Source organism: Psammomys obesus, unplaced genomic scaffold, assembly GCF_907164565.1.
Source record: "Psammomys obesus unplaced genomic scaffold, mPsaObe1.curated_primary_1811, whole genome shotgun sequence".
Lineage (NCBI taxonomy): Eukaryota > Metazoa > Chordata > Mammalia > Rodentia > Muridae > Psammomys > Psammomys obesus.
In genome coordinates this window covers 13,733,620-13,748,515 of record NW_026586173.1, presented here as the reverse complement: position 1 = coordinate 13,748,515, position 14,896 = coordinate 13,733,620, and the positions used below count along the sequence as shown (strand labels likewise).

General features: G+C 44.7%; 1 protein-coding gene across 8 annotated transcripts in view; it reads left to right on the top strand.

Moving 5' to 3' along the window:
* Ilf3 (interleukin enhancer binding factor 3) overlaps positions 1 to 14,896 on the top strand; it is a 40,891-nt gene that overhangs the window by 4,142 nt on the left and 21,853 nt on the right. The window contains exon 2 of one of the 8 annotated variants that reach the window (XM_055601311.1): positions 7,236 to 7,288. The exons of the other annotated variants lie outside the window; for them this stretch is intronic. The gene's annotated coding sequence lies outside the window, so the exon portion shown is untranslated. The remainder of the gene's footprint in view (positions 1 to 7,235; positions 7,289 to 14,896) is intronic. 8 annotated transcript variants of the gene reach the window in all.

Below are 14,896 nucleotides of genomic sequence, written 5' to 3'. Positions count from 1 at the left end.
TTATTATTATTATTATTATTATTATTATTATTATTATTATTATTATTATTATTTTAGTTAGGGTCTTATTTCTTAGTCCTGGTTGACCAGTGATTTCTGTTCCTCAACCTCTAAAGTGATGTTCCTTTGGGTTTGTGCCACCTTTTCTGTCTTTTTCTTTCTTTGACATAGCTGTGGCTGTCCTGGGACTTGTTATGTAGATCAAGCTGACCTGGAATGAAAGGTGTGGGCTATCACACTCAGGCTTTCCTAAAAGATTTATTTAGCTTTTGATTTTGTGTGTGTGTGTATGTGTGCGTGTATGTGTGCGTGTGCGCGCGCGCACGTGAGTGCAGGTGCTGTCAGAGGCCAAAAGATGATGTTGGATCCCCAGGAACTGGAGTTATGTGGGTACTGGAATCTGACCTTAGGTCCTCTCTGCAAGGGCAGCACATGTTTTAAACTACCACCTCCTTTCCTCCCTCTCTTGAGACAGAGTCTCACTATGCAGTTGTGGCTAGCCCAGAACTCACTGTGTAGACCAGACTCGCCTCAAACTCGTAAGCTCAGAGAGCCGCTTGCCTCTGTTGAGTGCTATTGGGATGGAAGGCGTGTCCTATCCCACCCATAGAACATCTTTTTTTTTTTTTTGAGGCAGTGACTTATTTTTTAATTTAAGTTGGCCTCCAACTCACAGTAGTTCTCCTGCCTCATTCTCCCAAGTATGAATGCAGTCGTTGGCCATTATGTTTGATTTTGAAGGGCCATTGTCTTCTGGACCATCTCTAGGCACCAAGGATCATTTAATTTTGTTTCCTGTCATTAGGGTGTGTGCTATTGTGTATGACCCTGGGTGGTTAGTATGAAGTGGCTCCACTGGCAATTTTGGAGTGCATGACTGGGTGCTCAGGCACGCTGCACAGCTGTCATTTCATCTTTGTGAGGTCTGGTTGCCTCAGCAGATGTGGGTGGATCATCAATGTCTTCCAAGTTGCTTGCTCTGCTGTTGCTTGCCCTATGACTGCTAACACTTGGTTTCATCTCAGTGTCTGTATGTTTGTTTTGTGTGTGTGTGTGTGTTTAATTTTTTTGTTTGCTTGTTTTTAGATGGTCTCATGTAGCTCAAGAATGGCTTGCAACTTGCTGTGTGATGGGGACTGGCCCTGAGCTCTTGATACTCTTCTTCTACCTCCCAAATTCTGGGATTTATAGCTGGTTGCCATGCGTACCTTGTGTGTGGTTTGTATGCTTGTTTGTTTACTGGTTTTTGTTTTTGTTTTTTTCCTTGAGACAGGGTTTTTCTGTAACAGCTCTAGCTGTCCTGGACTTGTTTTGTAGAGCCAGGCTGGCCTCAAACTCACAGAGATCTGTCTGCTTCTGCTTCCCAGGTGCTGGGATTAAAGACCTGTGTCACCACTGCCTGGCGCTTGTGTGTGCTTTTAAAGAATGAAATGCTGCTAGTTAGATTTGCTTCTGGGTGTACTGTTTGGGAGGTTTTGAAGGTTAATTCTTGTTTTCATTCGTAATTTATTTAAAAAGCCTAAGCCAGATGACAAGGCTGTAGTCTCAGGAGGCTGCAGCAAAGGATGGTGTGAGCCTGGGAGTTGGAGGGGAGTAGAATTAGACCCATTTAAAATGGTACAAGACTGTAGGTGCCAGCATTGTAGAAATAAGCTGCCTAATTTCTGTGCACAGGGATTTGTGCAGTGTTGTAGGAAAGGGGTCTCCAATCAGTATTCTCAGAGGTACTACAGGATTCCTGACCATAGCTGCACAACTAAGATGTGTATCTGCTGAGTGAAGATTAGGGGAGCTGGAGTTATTTTTGTTGTGTTTGCTTGAGTCTGTTATTTATTCACTTAATTTTCTTATACCATTAAAAATCAAACCCAGGGCCTTACACATACAAGGCAAATATCTCATATAGCTCAGGCTGGCCTTGACCTGACCCTTCACTCCTACCTTCCAAATGCTGGTGACAGAAGTCCATAAAGCCCACAGGGTTGGAGGCTGAGACAGGAGATGTTGTTTGAGGTTGGTCTGAGCTACCAAGTGACACAGTCTCAAAAAAAGTGAGTAGGTGCAGTGATCTGTTTAATCTGAACATGGAGGAAGCAGAGGCAAGTGGATCTTGTGAGTTTGAGATTGGCCTGGTTCATAGTGAGTTCTAGGCCAGCTAGGGGTACATAGTGAGACTTTCATCCATTTCCCCTTCCCCCTCAAAAATAAATAAATAAATAAATAAATAAATAAATAAATAGATAAATAGATAATAAATAAATAAATATATGAGACAAGCAAGGAAAATAAAATGGGGGCTTAGTAGTTAAGAACACTTTGTACACCTCCAGGGCTTTTTTTTTTTTTTTGGCTGTCGTGGACTCACTTTGTAGACTAGGCGGGCCTCAAACTCCGAGATCTATGCCTCTGCCTCCCTGAGTGCTAGGATTACAGGTGTGCACCACGGCACCTGGCTTTAGAGGTCTCTTATTTTGGTTCCCAGCACTCAGGTCTGGAGACTCAGTTACCTGAAAGTCAAGCTCCAGAGATCCAACACCCTCTCCTGGTCTCCTGGCCTCTACTGGTACCTGCATACATGTGGCATACACAGCCACATAAATAATAATTTTTTTTTTATAGTTTTTGAGACAGGGTTTTCCTCTGCAGCCCTGATTGTCCTGGAACCCGCTCTGTAGGTGAGGCTGCTGTGTATGCTCTCTAATTCACAGAGATCCACCTGCCTCTGCCTCCTGAGCGCTGGGACCAAGGGCGGGCGTACCACACTCCTAAATCTTAAAGGAAAAAAAACCAAAAAGTGCACCTGTGAGTTAGCTTAGAGGGCTAAAAGCACGTGTATACAAGCCTGAGCAATAGGGGAGGAGAAAACTGACTCGTGCGTGAATCCTCTGACCTCCATGAGTGGATTGTGGAGCATGTGCATGCACATAAAAAGAAATAAAATGCAAAAATACTGAGTTTTTGTTTTGTTTAATTTAGTTTTTTTGAGACAGGGTTTCTCTTGTAGACCAGGCTGTCCTTGAATCAGAGATCCGTCTGCCTCTGCTGGATTAAAGGCATGCACCACCAGGTTCTGGAAGGCAGAATTTTCTACATATATATATATATGTAGAAAAAAAACAGCCTAGTTTGCAGATCTCTGTGAATAAGAAAATGGGAAAAAACATTACCATTACAGACAACCTTTCATAGTGTTGTTGGGGTCTGGCCCTTGTGTGTTCTTCCTTCTGGTACCCCTGGTTAACACCCCTCCCCCCCATGCTGTGTATTAACAGTAGAACACAAAGTCTATTTGAGCCTTGTTTTTTGTTTTGTTTTGTTATTTTAAGAATCTTTATTATTTATACAATATTCTGCCCTGAAGAGGGCTCAGATCTCATTATAGATGGTATGAGCCACTATGTAGTTGCTGGGAATTGAACTTGGAACCTTTGAAGAACAGCCTTAACCTCTGAGCCATTTCTCTAGCCCTTGAGCCTTCTTTTTTCTTTTTTTTTAAATTTATTTATTATGTATACAGTGTGCTGTCTGCATGTACACCCAGAAGAGGACACCAGATCTCACTATAGATGGTTGTGAGCCACCAAGTGGATGCTAGGAATTGAACTCAGGACCTCTGGAACAGCAACCAGTGCTCTTAACCTCTGAGCTATCTCTCCAGCCGGAGCCTTGTTTTTTGAGACTACATCGTTGTGAGGATTTGGTTGTCCTTCACTTGTCAGCCTCCTGCCTCAGCCTCAGATGCTGTAGTGAATGCAGGTACAAACCACCATGCTGTCTTAATCTGGATGAAACATGAGGCTGCAGTGCTGCCAGGCGAGAGAAGAATGGAGTTACACATTCTAAGTGGCTTCCCTTTTCTTTTGTAAGGTGTATGCTCCTGTGTACACTGTGTGTCTTCATCTGTGTATGTGTCCACAGAGGCCAGAGGAGGACATCACATTCCCTGGTGTATCACTTTTTTGCCTTATTTTCTTGAGACAGGGTCTCACTAAACCTACAGCTGTCCATTTCCGCCAGACAGACTGGCCATCAAGTACTTGAGCTCTGCCCCCATGCCTCGCCATTGCTAGGGAGTCTAGCCCTGGTGCTTGTAATGAAAAGTGCTCTTACCCACTGAGCCATCACCCCAGCCCTGCAATTCCTTTTCTGCAGTGGTTGGGTTTGAACCAGGGCCTCTTAACTTACTTTACCACTCTGCTATGCCCTCACCCCCTGACATTCTTAACATGGTGATTGGATTTGGGTGGGTAGTTGCTCGTGGTTACAAGTGGGATTCTTAGGCCCTGGACACTGTTCTTTGACTACACCATGGTCAGGCTATTATGCTTCGTGGCTTGTTGGAACTACATGTGAAGATGCAGTCATTTTAGAATGAAGATTCTACCACACTAGACAGGCATCTGTCCTCAACTACTTGGGAGGCTAAGGGCTGGAGGATCTCTTGTGTCCATTGTTGGGCCCAGCCAAGGCAAGACGGCAAGATCCCATTCTCTTCCCCTCTTTTCCCCTTGTGTATAGTTTGCATGTGGTGTGTAGGTGTTCATGCATGTGTGTGTACAAGGGAATATGGAGGACCAAAGTTGAAATCAGGTGTCTTCCTCTCTCTGTTTCACTGAGACAGAGCTTCTCAGTTGAACCCAGAACAGATCTGCTAATGTAGCCAGCCATTTTGCTCAGGGATCCCTTGCCTCCCAAGTGCTGGGGTTACAGGGCTGTTGTGTGCAATCTGAAACTCAAAGATGGTTCTCATGCTTGCACAGTCAGCACTTTGTCACTGAGCCTCTCCTCAGCTCAGGACTCCATTTTATTAACAAGGCTAACCCAAAGAATTGGGGTGTGTTTCACTTCTAGAATTCTTACCAGTTTGCTGAAGACTACTACCAGCACCTGTAGAAAAATGAAAAGGTGACCTTTTTTAGTAGGAAATTGCACCTATGTTAGCAACTAACATGGTTTGAGAGTTGGTTCTGTTTCCTTAACTAGAAGAAAGCACATTTCAAAGAAGTAAACTTAGTAAATTGAACACTAAAATTTTTTTGTTTTTTTAAAGATCTTATCTGGGCATAGTGGCACACACCTTTAATCATAGAACTTGGGAGACAAAGGCAAGAAGATCTCTGTGAGTTACAGGCAGCCAGGGCTATACAGTGAGACCCTGTCTAATAAAGCTTGAGAATTCCTGGCCTTGCTGCAGGTTGCCTCTGCCTTGAGTACAGTTTGCTCTCCCCTCACCTTGCCAGCACACACTAGGAGGAAGTTTCCTTATACTCCCTTGGAGTTTTGTTAAATACTTCTGCAATACTGTGGCCTTTCTCTGTTCAGGAACAGTCGATAGTTTTGCTACATCATATTTTTAGTATTATAGTTCTGGGAGTAGCGTAGTAGGCACACTGGTTTCTTTTGCTTTCTGGGGAACAAACCAACCTACTTTGCTCATAAAAGGCTTGTGCACTGTTGCACCACAGCCACTGCCCTGTGTTGTCCTGACCCTTACATCTACCGCTCTGACCTAGAGCTGTTTCCTTTCCTCTTTGTGTTTATCTTTCTTTTAAAAAATGTTGCTTCGTGTGTGAGTATTTTGCCTGCATATATGTATTTGTGAGTTGTATATGTAAAGCCCAAGGAGGACAGAAGGGGGTGTCTTCCCTTGGAATAGATTGTTGTGAGCTGCTTATGGGTGCCAGAAATTGAACCCTGGTCCTCTGCAAGAGCAGTAAATGCTCTTAGCCACTGAGCCATCTTTCCAGTCTGATTTTTTTTTTTTTCCTGTCGATTTTGGTGATACTAAGGTTGAGTGCAACGTCTTAATATATGGTAGGCAAAGCTTTCTACCACTGAGCTATGTTCCCACTCCACCTTCTTTTTTTCTGGTCTCGTTGTGTAACTAGTTAGCCTAGAACTCCTTATGTAGATCTGGCTAGTCTCAAATTCGCTTTCCTTTGCTTCCTAAATGCCAGGAATAAAAAGGCTTTTGCCAGCGGGGTGCTATGGCTCATGCCTGTGATCCCAGGGAGGCAGAGGCAGGAGGATCTCTTGAATTTGAGGCCAGCATGGGCTACAAAACGGGTCCAGGACAGCCAAGGGTACATAGCGAAACAGGGGAGGGAGGGCTTTTGCCACCATAACTTGAAGCTAGAGTTACTAGGGCTTGTGAGTTGTGAGCTGATCAATGTGGGTGCTGGGAACTGAACTCACTCTAAGGGCAACAGCTATCTTTTTGAGACAAGGTCTTTCACCTCAGGCTTGCCTTAAGCTGACAAGACTGCTTCACACCCAGCTCATAAAGGATGTCTTAATAACAAAAATAGAGGGAAGACCTTAAAAGGGGCAGTTCTTCAAATTAATAAGGTTTGAAGGTCATTATTGTTAATTCTTGATGGCTGTTGAAACTGGTGCAGGTGGAACAAGGGCCCCTTGAGAGAATTGGAATTGAGATTTTTGTCTTTAACTTTACTGTAAACACTTATCTTTTCTAATGTGTTGTATTGAGTGTTTGCCTGCATGTATGTATATGCACCCAGTGCACATAGTGTTTTCAGAAGCCAGAAGAAGACATCAGATCCCCTGGAACTGGAGTTGTAGACAGTTGTGACCTGCTATGTGGATGCTGGGAGTTGAGCCAGCCTTGAGAACTGTGATTTGCATGAGAGCTTTAGATCTCTTCAAGTGGCATGGCTTGTCAGCTTAGACTGGTGGCAGCTGCCTGGGCTGCTCTCAGATTGTTTGGGGGAATCTGTGGTGGAACCAAAGGTGAAGGAAGGAACTGCTGAGTGCTGCGCAGTGCTTTCAGCTTAAAGCCACATTTCCTGTAAGATGAGCATGCCGCTTCCTTCAGGACCACTTCCCATAGTGTCTGGGAAGGCTTGATGATTTTCTGGTTTGTTCTTTGGCAGCACAGTGTTGCAAACATTACTTTGTATTAATTAGAGGTGGAAAGATGTCAGCGCCCCATAGGCTTAAGGCTTTGTAGTATAGACTTGCAGCCCTACTTCAAGAATAAAGGGACAGAACCTATTCTTCGTTTCTACCAATTGGAAGTTTGTTTGGTTTTTCGAGACAGGATTTCTCTGTGCACCTTTGGCTGTCCTGGACTCCCTTTATAAACCAAGCTGGCCTCAAACTCAGAGATCCGTCCACCACTGTCTTCCTGAGTGCTAGAATCAAAGGTGTGTGCCTCCAAGCCTGGCTCTCTTGAAAGTTCTTAATCTCCATGTCTTTCTCTCTTGGCTTCTCAGGGAGGCTGGTTGGTGTTCTGGTGCCTGCGGTTGAATACCAGTTCTAGATACAGGTGTGTATTTTGTATTGAATGATGTGGCAGGGCCTGTGGACCTCTTGCCAATTTTGTTTCTACCTAAGAATCTTTCATTTAAATCTGTACACCTAAAGAAGATGAGCCGGAAGGAGGACCCTGGGTAAGATGATCAATCCTCACTCAGAAAGGCAACAGGAGTCTTCCACAGAGGACCTCTGAAAGACTACCTAGCATTGTATCAAAGCAGACACTGAGACTCATAAACAGACTTTGGGTAGAGTGCAGGGAATCTTAGGAAAGAAGGGGGAGATAGTAAAACCTGGAGAGGACAGGAGCTCCACAAGAATAGCAACAGAACCAAAATATCTGGGCACGGGGGTCTTTTCTGAGATTGATACTCCAACGAAGGACCATTCATAGATATAACCTAGAACCCCTGCAAGAATGTAGCCCATGGCAGCTCAGTATCCAAGTGGGTTCCCTAAAGGGGAACAGGGACTGTCTGTGACATGAACTCAGTTGCTAGCTCTCTGATCACCTCCTCCCAGATGAGGGAGCAACCTTGCCAGCCACAGAAGAAGACAATGCAGCCAGTTCTAATGAGACCAGATAAGCTAGGGTCAGATGGAAGGGTAGGAGAACCTCCCCTATCCATGGACTTGGAGAGGGGCATAGGAGGAGATGAGGGAGGGAGATGCAGATATGGGCTCACAGAGATAGTGAGGCCTTGCTTGGTGGATCTGCAGCAAGCCTAGCTCTGACATTGTTAGAAAGAATTAGTCCTTGTGTTTGTTTTGTCCACCTCAATCAGGAGCCATCTCCGTCATAGTTAAGTCTGAAGGGGAGAGTGCCCAGGAGAGTGCAGTGGAGGCCGTGTGTGGTCATTGGCAGCCTGATAGAGCTTCCTGAGTCAATTTGTTGGGCTTATCAGTGGCATCAGAGGATAAAATTGGGCAGCCAGTGTTGTCAAGGCATATTTTTTCTCCTCAGTGCTGGTTGTGGTAATCAGAAGTTGCTGGATGCTGGTGAGAAGACAGAATGCTGGGCTGCTGCCGTCCTTGATGTTGTACCCAATGAATATCTTGATTCCTGGTGGTTAGAGGAGGTTCATGTTTCTTTCCCCCTCTCTTCTTTCTTCCTCTCTCCTTCCCATAATGTTTCAACTATGTAGCCAAGGCTGGCCTTGAAGCCTGCCTTATTGAACCTGTACCTTTCAAGTGCTGGGATTACAGGCTGGTGTCACCACACCCAGTTTATGCAGTGCTGGGGTGGGAACTCAGGGCCTTCTGCATTGCTGCTATTCTGGTACTCTCCAGCTGAGCACCAGCCACAGCCTCCATAGTGTTTTTGTTTAAAGTAATCCCAGCACTCAGGGAGGCAGAGGTAGGCAGGGCTCTCTGGTCCACAAAGCAAGTCCAGGACCGCTAAGGCTACACAGAAAAACCCTATCTCGAACTGCCCCCTTCCACTCAAAAAAAGTCTCTCAATCTTCTGGGCTAACTGTCTTCTTGTACCTAAAAAACATTCAGAATAGAGTGTAGTGAGGAGTTTTCCTCTTTTCGTTATCTTTTGGGGCTTCTAGTTTTGTATTTGGTGGTGCTGAATCCCTTTTACGTGTAGTTTTGTAACTTGTATGTAAAAATGTTCAAACAGACAAAACAGGTTCGGGTTTGCAACAGAGGACTTTCTGTCTGAGGAAGCACAGCTGAGGTTGCTCACTTACATCCCTCTGGATGTGCTGGAGTCTTACACTGTACGCCGTCTGTAGGTTCTGTCCATCCGTCAGGCCTCAGAGTTCTCCCATTTTTATTTCCTTAGGCTGTGTGTGTGTTTGTGTGTTTGCTCACTGATAGATGCATGTGAAGGCTGGGGGCTAGTGTAAAGTTACCACCTTCAGTTTTTCTACCATCATTTTTGCCACATTGTCGCTCACAGAACCTAGCATTTGCTCTTTCTGCTAGACTGAGAACTACTAGCCAACATGAGGAATGTGCCTGTCTTCCCTCCTTGGTGCTTGACTGATGTGGGTGATGAGGATCCACACTCAGGCCTCATGCATTCACAGCAAGCACCTGACCCACTGGGCCATCTTCCCAGGCTGTCTTCCAGTTCTTCATCTAAAAAGATAACTTGTTGTGTGTTTGTCTATGTTTGAGTGTAGTGTATGTGTGTGTGCATGCCTGACATGTGGGTGCAGAGGGCAGATGAGGATATCAAGTGTTCTGTCAACTCTGCACCTTATTTCCTTTGAAAAGGACTTCTCTGAACGTGGAGGTAGGCTGGCAGCCAGCAAGCCCTGAGACTCTCCTGTCTTAACCGTGGGCAGCACTGGGATTTAAAGGTGGGTGCAGCCATGCCCAGCATCTTGCATGATGGATTTTAAACTTAGGCCCTCATACCTGCATGGATACACATCTGCCCCAGTGAGTCATCTCTCCCAGTACCTCCAGTTTTCATCTTCATCATCTTCTCCTTCTCCTCCTCCTTCTTTTTTTCTTTTTTTAGATCCATTTATTATTTATATAGTACTCTGCCTGCATGTATAACTGCAGGCCAGAAGAGGGCACCAGATTTCATTATAGATGGTTATAAGCCACCATGTGGTTGCTGGGAATAATTTTTCAGTTTTTATGATGTATTTAAGACCAAGGAGCAGGGGTTCTAATTTGGGATGGTGTTTTCTTTTCTTTCTCTCTTTCTCTTTTTTTTTGTTTTGTTTTGTTTTGTTTTTACACAGGGTTTCTCTGTGTAGCCTTTGCTGTCCTGGACTCACTTTGTAGACCAGGCTGGCCTCTAACTCTCAAACAGAACTGCCTCTCTCTGCTTCCTGAATGTTGGGATTATAGGCATGTGCCACCATGCCTGTGCCTGGCTTGGGATGTTTTGTTTTGTTTTTTTTTTTTTTTGAGACAGGTTATCATTAAAAAGTTTTTGTATGGGTATTTGATCTGCATGTATGTGCACCATGTGTGTGCAGCTTGCAGACGCCAGACGAGGATGTTGGATCCCTTGGATCTAGAGGTACAGGTGGCTGTGAGCCATCATGTTGGTACTTGGAAGTGAACCTGGGTCTTCTGCAAGAGCAGCAAGTGCTCTTAACTCACTGCTGAGCCAGCTCTGCAGACTTAGATTGTTTTTCTTACTAACGACACAGGTTCTTCTTTATCCCAGTGATGTTTTATAATGTCTCCTAAGATGAAAAATGTGGCTAGAATAAATACCATATCATTAAAGCTTAGCATCAATAGTTGTTATCCAAGGGCTTTAAGCCTTGGCCAGAACCAGGGCCACAATCTCTGCAGCAGCAACACTTGGGGCCATTGGTGCACCTCAGAAGTCTCCGTGGCTCCAGCCTGTGAACAGAGACTTTTTTTTTTTTTTTTTCCTTGCGAGGCTTAGATAGGAGACTTAATTTGATTTTTTTTTTAAATTAAAATATCCATGTTATTGTGCATGTCACTCCATGATGTTTGGGAAGGGTGTAAGTATAGCATGACACATGTAATGATCAGAGGGCAACCCAAGGGGATTCCTTGTAGTTTGGTGGATTGAACTCAGGTTGTCAGGCTTGGGTTGTATGACAAGATCCTTTACCCAGTAAGCTATCTCCCTCTCCCCTTGGCTGTTTTTTCTCCCTCTTTCCCTCTTTCTCCCTCCCCTCCCATTCTCTTTTTCCAGGATTCCGAAGCTGGCCCCCAAATGAACTCTAGTTTCAGCCTTCAGAGCATTGCGATTGCATTACTGACTTGGGTCAACACTCTGGGCCTGTGTCCAAAGTGTATTTATGTGTGGTCTATGTCGGTGAGAGTATATGCTACATGTATGCTGGTAACTGAGAGGCCAGAAGAGGGTGTTGGCTCTTCTGGAGCTGGATTCATGGTAGTTATGAGTCACCTAATGTGGATCTGTATGGTCTAACTGGAATACAGACACTGAGGTCCTCTGCAAGAGCAGCAAGCGCTCTTAGCTGCTGAACTATCTCTCCTGCCTACTTCTGTTCTTTTGAAGTGACACGCAGTCCTTGTATATGCCATGTGGTGATTTTGAACTTTGCATGCACTCTAGCCCCAGAAAATCCCCTGGTGTTTGTATGCCAAGTGGCCTTTGCAACCATCCTTAACCCTGTTCTGAACTTGTCCTAGCATTCAAGTTTGGTTTTTGTTGTTGTTGTTGGACAAAGTCTCTTATAACCCAGGTTGGCCTTAACCTTATGTAGGAGAGGATGACTTTTTGCCTCCTCCTAAGTTCTGGAATTCAAGGTGTGTGTCAGCATGTCATGTTCATGTTGGGATGGAACTCAGGGCTTCGTGTGGAAAGCCTGTACCAATTGAGTCTTTTACACAAGGTTCCATGTCTCTGGCTAGACTTGCACTTGGAGTCTCAGTTTTTCAAGAGCTGGAGTTACAGGCATGAGCCATAACCCCTATAGTCCTGGGTAAAGGGCCTGTTCCAGAGACCAGTGTGGGTTGAGGCCTTTGTTCTGGCGCCAAATTGCATATATAGGGGAGGAAGATTTCTCTCTTTTATAGTGCACTAGGTGATTAGGGCCCTAGGAACAGGGGACTAGTCTACATCATCTGTCATTGACCTATCTTCTGACCTAGTCCTGACATAGAAAAGATGCATGATAAATACTTGTACTCTGGCTGTAATGCTCAATCCCCATCCTGAAAGGCAAGAGGATGGACATCAGAAGAAGAAAACAGGGAACAAGTTAGGAGCCTGCCACAGAGGATCTCTGAAAGGCTCTGCCCTGCAAACCATCAAAGCAGATGCTGAGACTTATGGCCAACTGTTGGGCAGAGTGCATGGAATCTTATGAAAGAAGTGGGAAATAGTAAGATCTGGAGAGGACAGGAACTCCACAAGGAGAGCAGAAGAACCAAAATCTGAGCACAGGGGTCTTTTCTGAGACTCATACTCCAACCAAGTACCATGCATGGAGATAACCTAGAACCCCTGCAAGAATGTAGTCCATGGCAGTTCAGTGTCCAAGGGAACAGGGACTGCCTCTGACATGAACTGATTGGCCTGCTATTTGATCACCTTTCCTGAGAGGCCACAGAGGAAGACAATGCAGCCACTCCTGTTGAGATCTGATAGACTAGGATCAGAAGGAAGGAGAGGAGGACCTCCCCTATCAGTGGACTTGGGGAGGGGCATGGGTGGAGAAGAGGGAGGGAAGGTAGGATTGGGAGGGCAGGAGGGAGAGGTTTATGGGGGGGATAAAAAGTGAATAAAGTATAATTAATAAAATAAAAAGAAAATAAATAAACAAACAAATAAATAAATATGGCTTTGGGGCCTGGAAAAATGCTTCTGTTGGTAAAGTTCCAGCAAGGAGAAACTGACTTTAGTCCCCAGAACAAGTTTGTTTGTTTGTTTGTTTGTTTGTTTGTTTGTTTGTTTTAAAGCCAGGTTGGGGGCTGGAGGCCTGGCTCAGTGGTTAAGAACACTTGTAGCTCTTGGAGAGGTCCTGCTTGCTTGCTTATGTATGTATGTATGTATGTATGTGTGTGTGTGTGTTAGTGTCTGCCTGCGTGTGTGTGTGTGTGTGTGTGCGCGCGCGTGTGCGCGCGCGCGCGCATGCATTGGGTCTGCTGCTGCCTGAGGAGGCCAGAAGAGGGTAGATTTACCCGGAACTGGAACTACAGAAGGTTGTGAGCTACCATGAAAGTGCTAGGAATTGAACTGGGGTTCTCTGGAAGGGCAGCACTTATGGCCAAGCTACCTCTCCAGCCTGCTTAAATGCACTTCACATAGAAGCTTCATGATCATGATTCATGAGATTTGACAAAGATTTGGCTTGATTGTTAAAGGTGTGCATGGGACTTGGGGTGAAATCTAGCTGCAGCTGATGTCTGACTCTTAAGCCCTTGGTATTTCCTGTGCCTGGCAGAATCCACTGGCTGTGCTTTATCAAAAATACCGTGCCTGGCGCAGTGGTGCATGCCTGTAATCCCAGCCCTCAGGGAGGTAGAAGCAGGTAGATCTCTGTGATTTCGAGGCCAGCCTGGTCTACAAAGTAAGTTTAGGACAGCCGAGACTATACAGAGAAACCCTGTCTCAGAAAACAAAAACAAAACAAAGCCCCAATGTTTATTATGCAGTAAACATAAACTAGTTGGGCTGGTGTGATGGCCCAGTATGTAAAATACCTCTTGTCATACCTGATGACCTGAGTTTATCCTCAGGGCCCACATGATAGAAGGAAGAACCACCTTTTGCTGTAAACCTTAACACCATAGGCACACTGTGGCATGCATATGTGCCCACCTCCTGTCAGCTCCACTAAAGACACATGAAATAAATAAGTAATTAAAAGTAACTAGTGGTGTGCCCTGTTACACACCTGTAGCCCCAGCACTTTGGGTGGCTAGGGCAGGAGAGTTCAAGGTCCACATATAGGGGCATGGCTTTCTCAAAAAGTAAAAAAGGGCCAGGACATGGCATGGCTAGTGGTAAGGCACTTGCCCAGTATGCCCACGGCCCAGGTTTTTATTTATGTCCAGTACTATAAACAATAACAGAAGATCTATCTTGGAACTTCTTAAAGAAATGATTCCCAGGACATTCATCTCCTAGCTTCAACCCTGCACGGTGCCTGGCAGCCTCCTATCCTTTTGTATTTTCTTCCTGGAGTATTTCCGGGGAAACATCAAGCATGTGGTAATTTCAGCCATATATTTGTCTGAACTAGGTGTTAACACGTAGATCAAGTTATTCTTCCCCCTTCCCAAAGCTCGAGGCACCATAATTCTTTTTTGTTTGCTCTTTTTTTTTTTTTTTTTTTTTTTTTTTTTTGGAGACAGTATCTTACTGTGTAGCTCTGCCTGGCCTATATAGGCAAACTGGCCTGAAATTCAGAGATCCACCTGCCTTTGCTTCCTGGGTACTGGATTAAAGGTCCTTTTTAAAAAAAGATTTTTATATCGTTTATACAATATCCTGCCTGCATGCCAGAAGAAGGCTCCAGACCTCCTTATAAATGGTTGTGAGCCACCATGTGGTTGCTGAGAATTGAACTCAGGACCTTTGGAAGAACAGTCAGTGCTCTTAACCTCAGAGTCATCTCTACAGCCTAAAGGTCCTTTTTTTAAAAAAAAAAAAAAAAGAAAAGAAATTTTGTGTGTGTGTGTGTGTGTGTGTGTTATATGTGCACTTTATGCAGGTACCTGTGGAGCCTGTAGGAAGGACTTTGGATCCCCTGGAGCTGGAGTTAAAAGAGGGTGTGAGCTGCCTGATACAGGTGCTAGGAACTGAACTTGGGTCTTTTTTTTTTTTTTTTTTTTTTTTTTGAGACAGCATCTCTGTACATGTTCCTGTCTGCTGTGTAGACCAGGTTGGTGTTAAGTACACAGAGATCCACTTGTCTCTGCCTCCCAAGTGCTGAGATTAAAGGTGTGCTCCATTGTACCTGTCTAACTTGGGTCATTGATTCATTGATTGTATCATCTTCTAAGCATTACATTTTTTTTTAAATGTTCTTTTTTTTTTTTTTTTTTACTTAAGTGTGTATGTGTGTGTCAGTGTGTGGGTAGGTAGGAGTACAGGTGTCTGTACTCCCAGATCCCTTGAAGCTGGGTTTACAGGAGGGTGGTGTAAGCCATTCAATATGGGTGCTAAGAGTTGAACTCCAGTTCT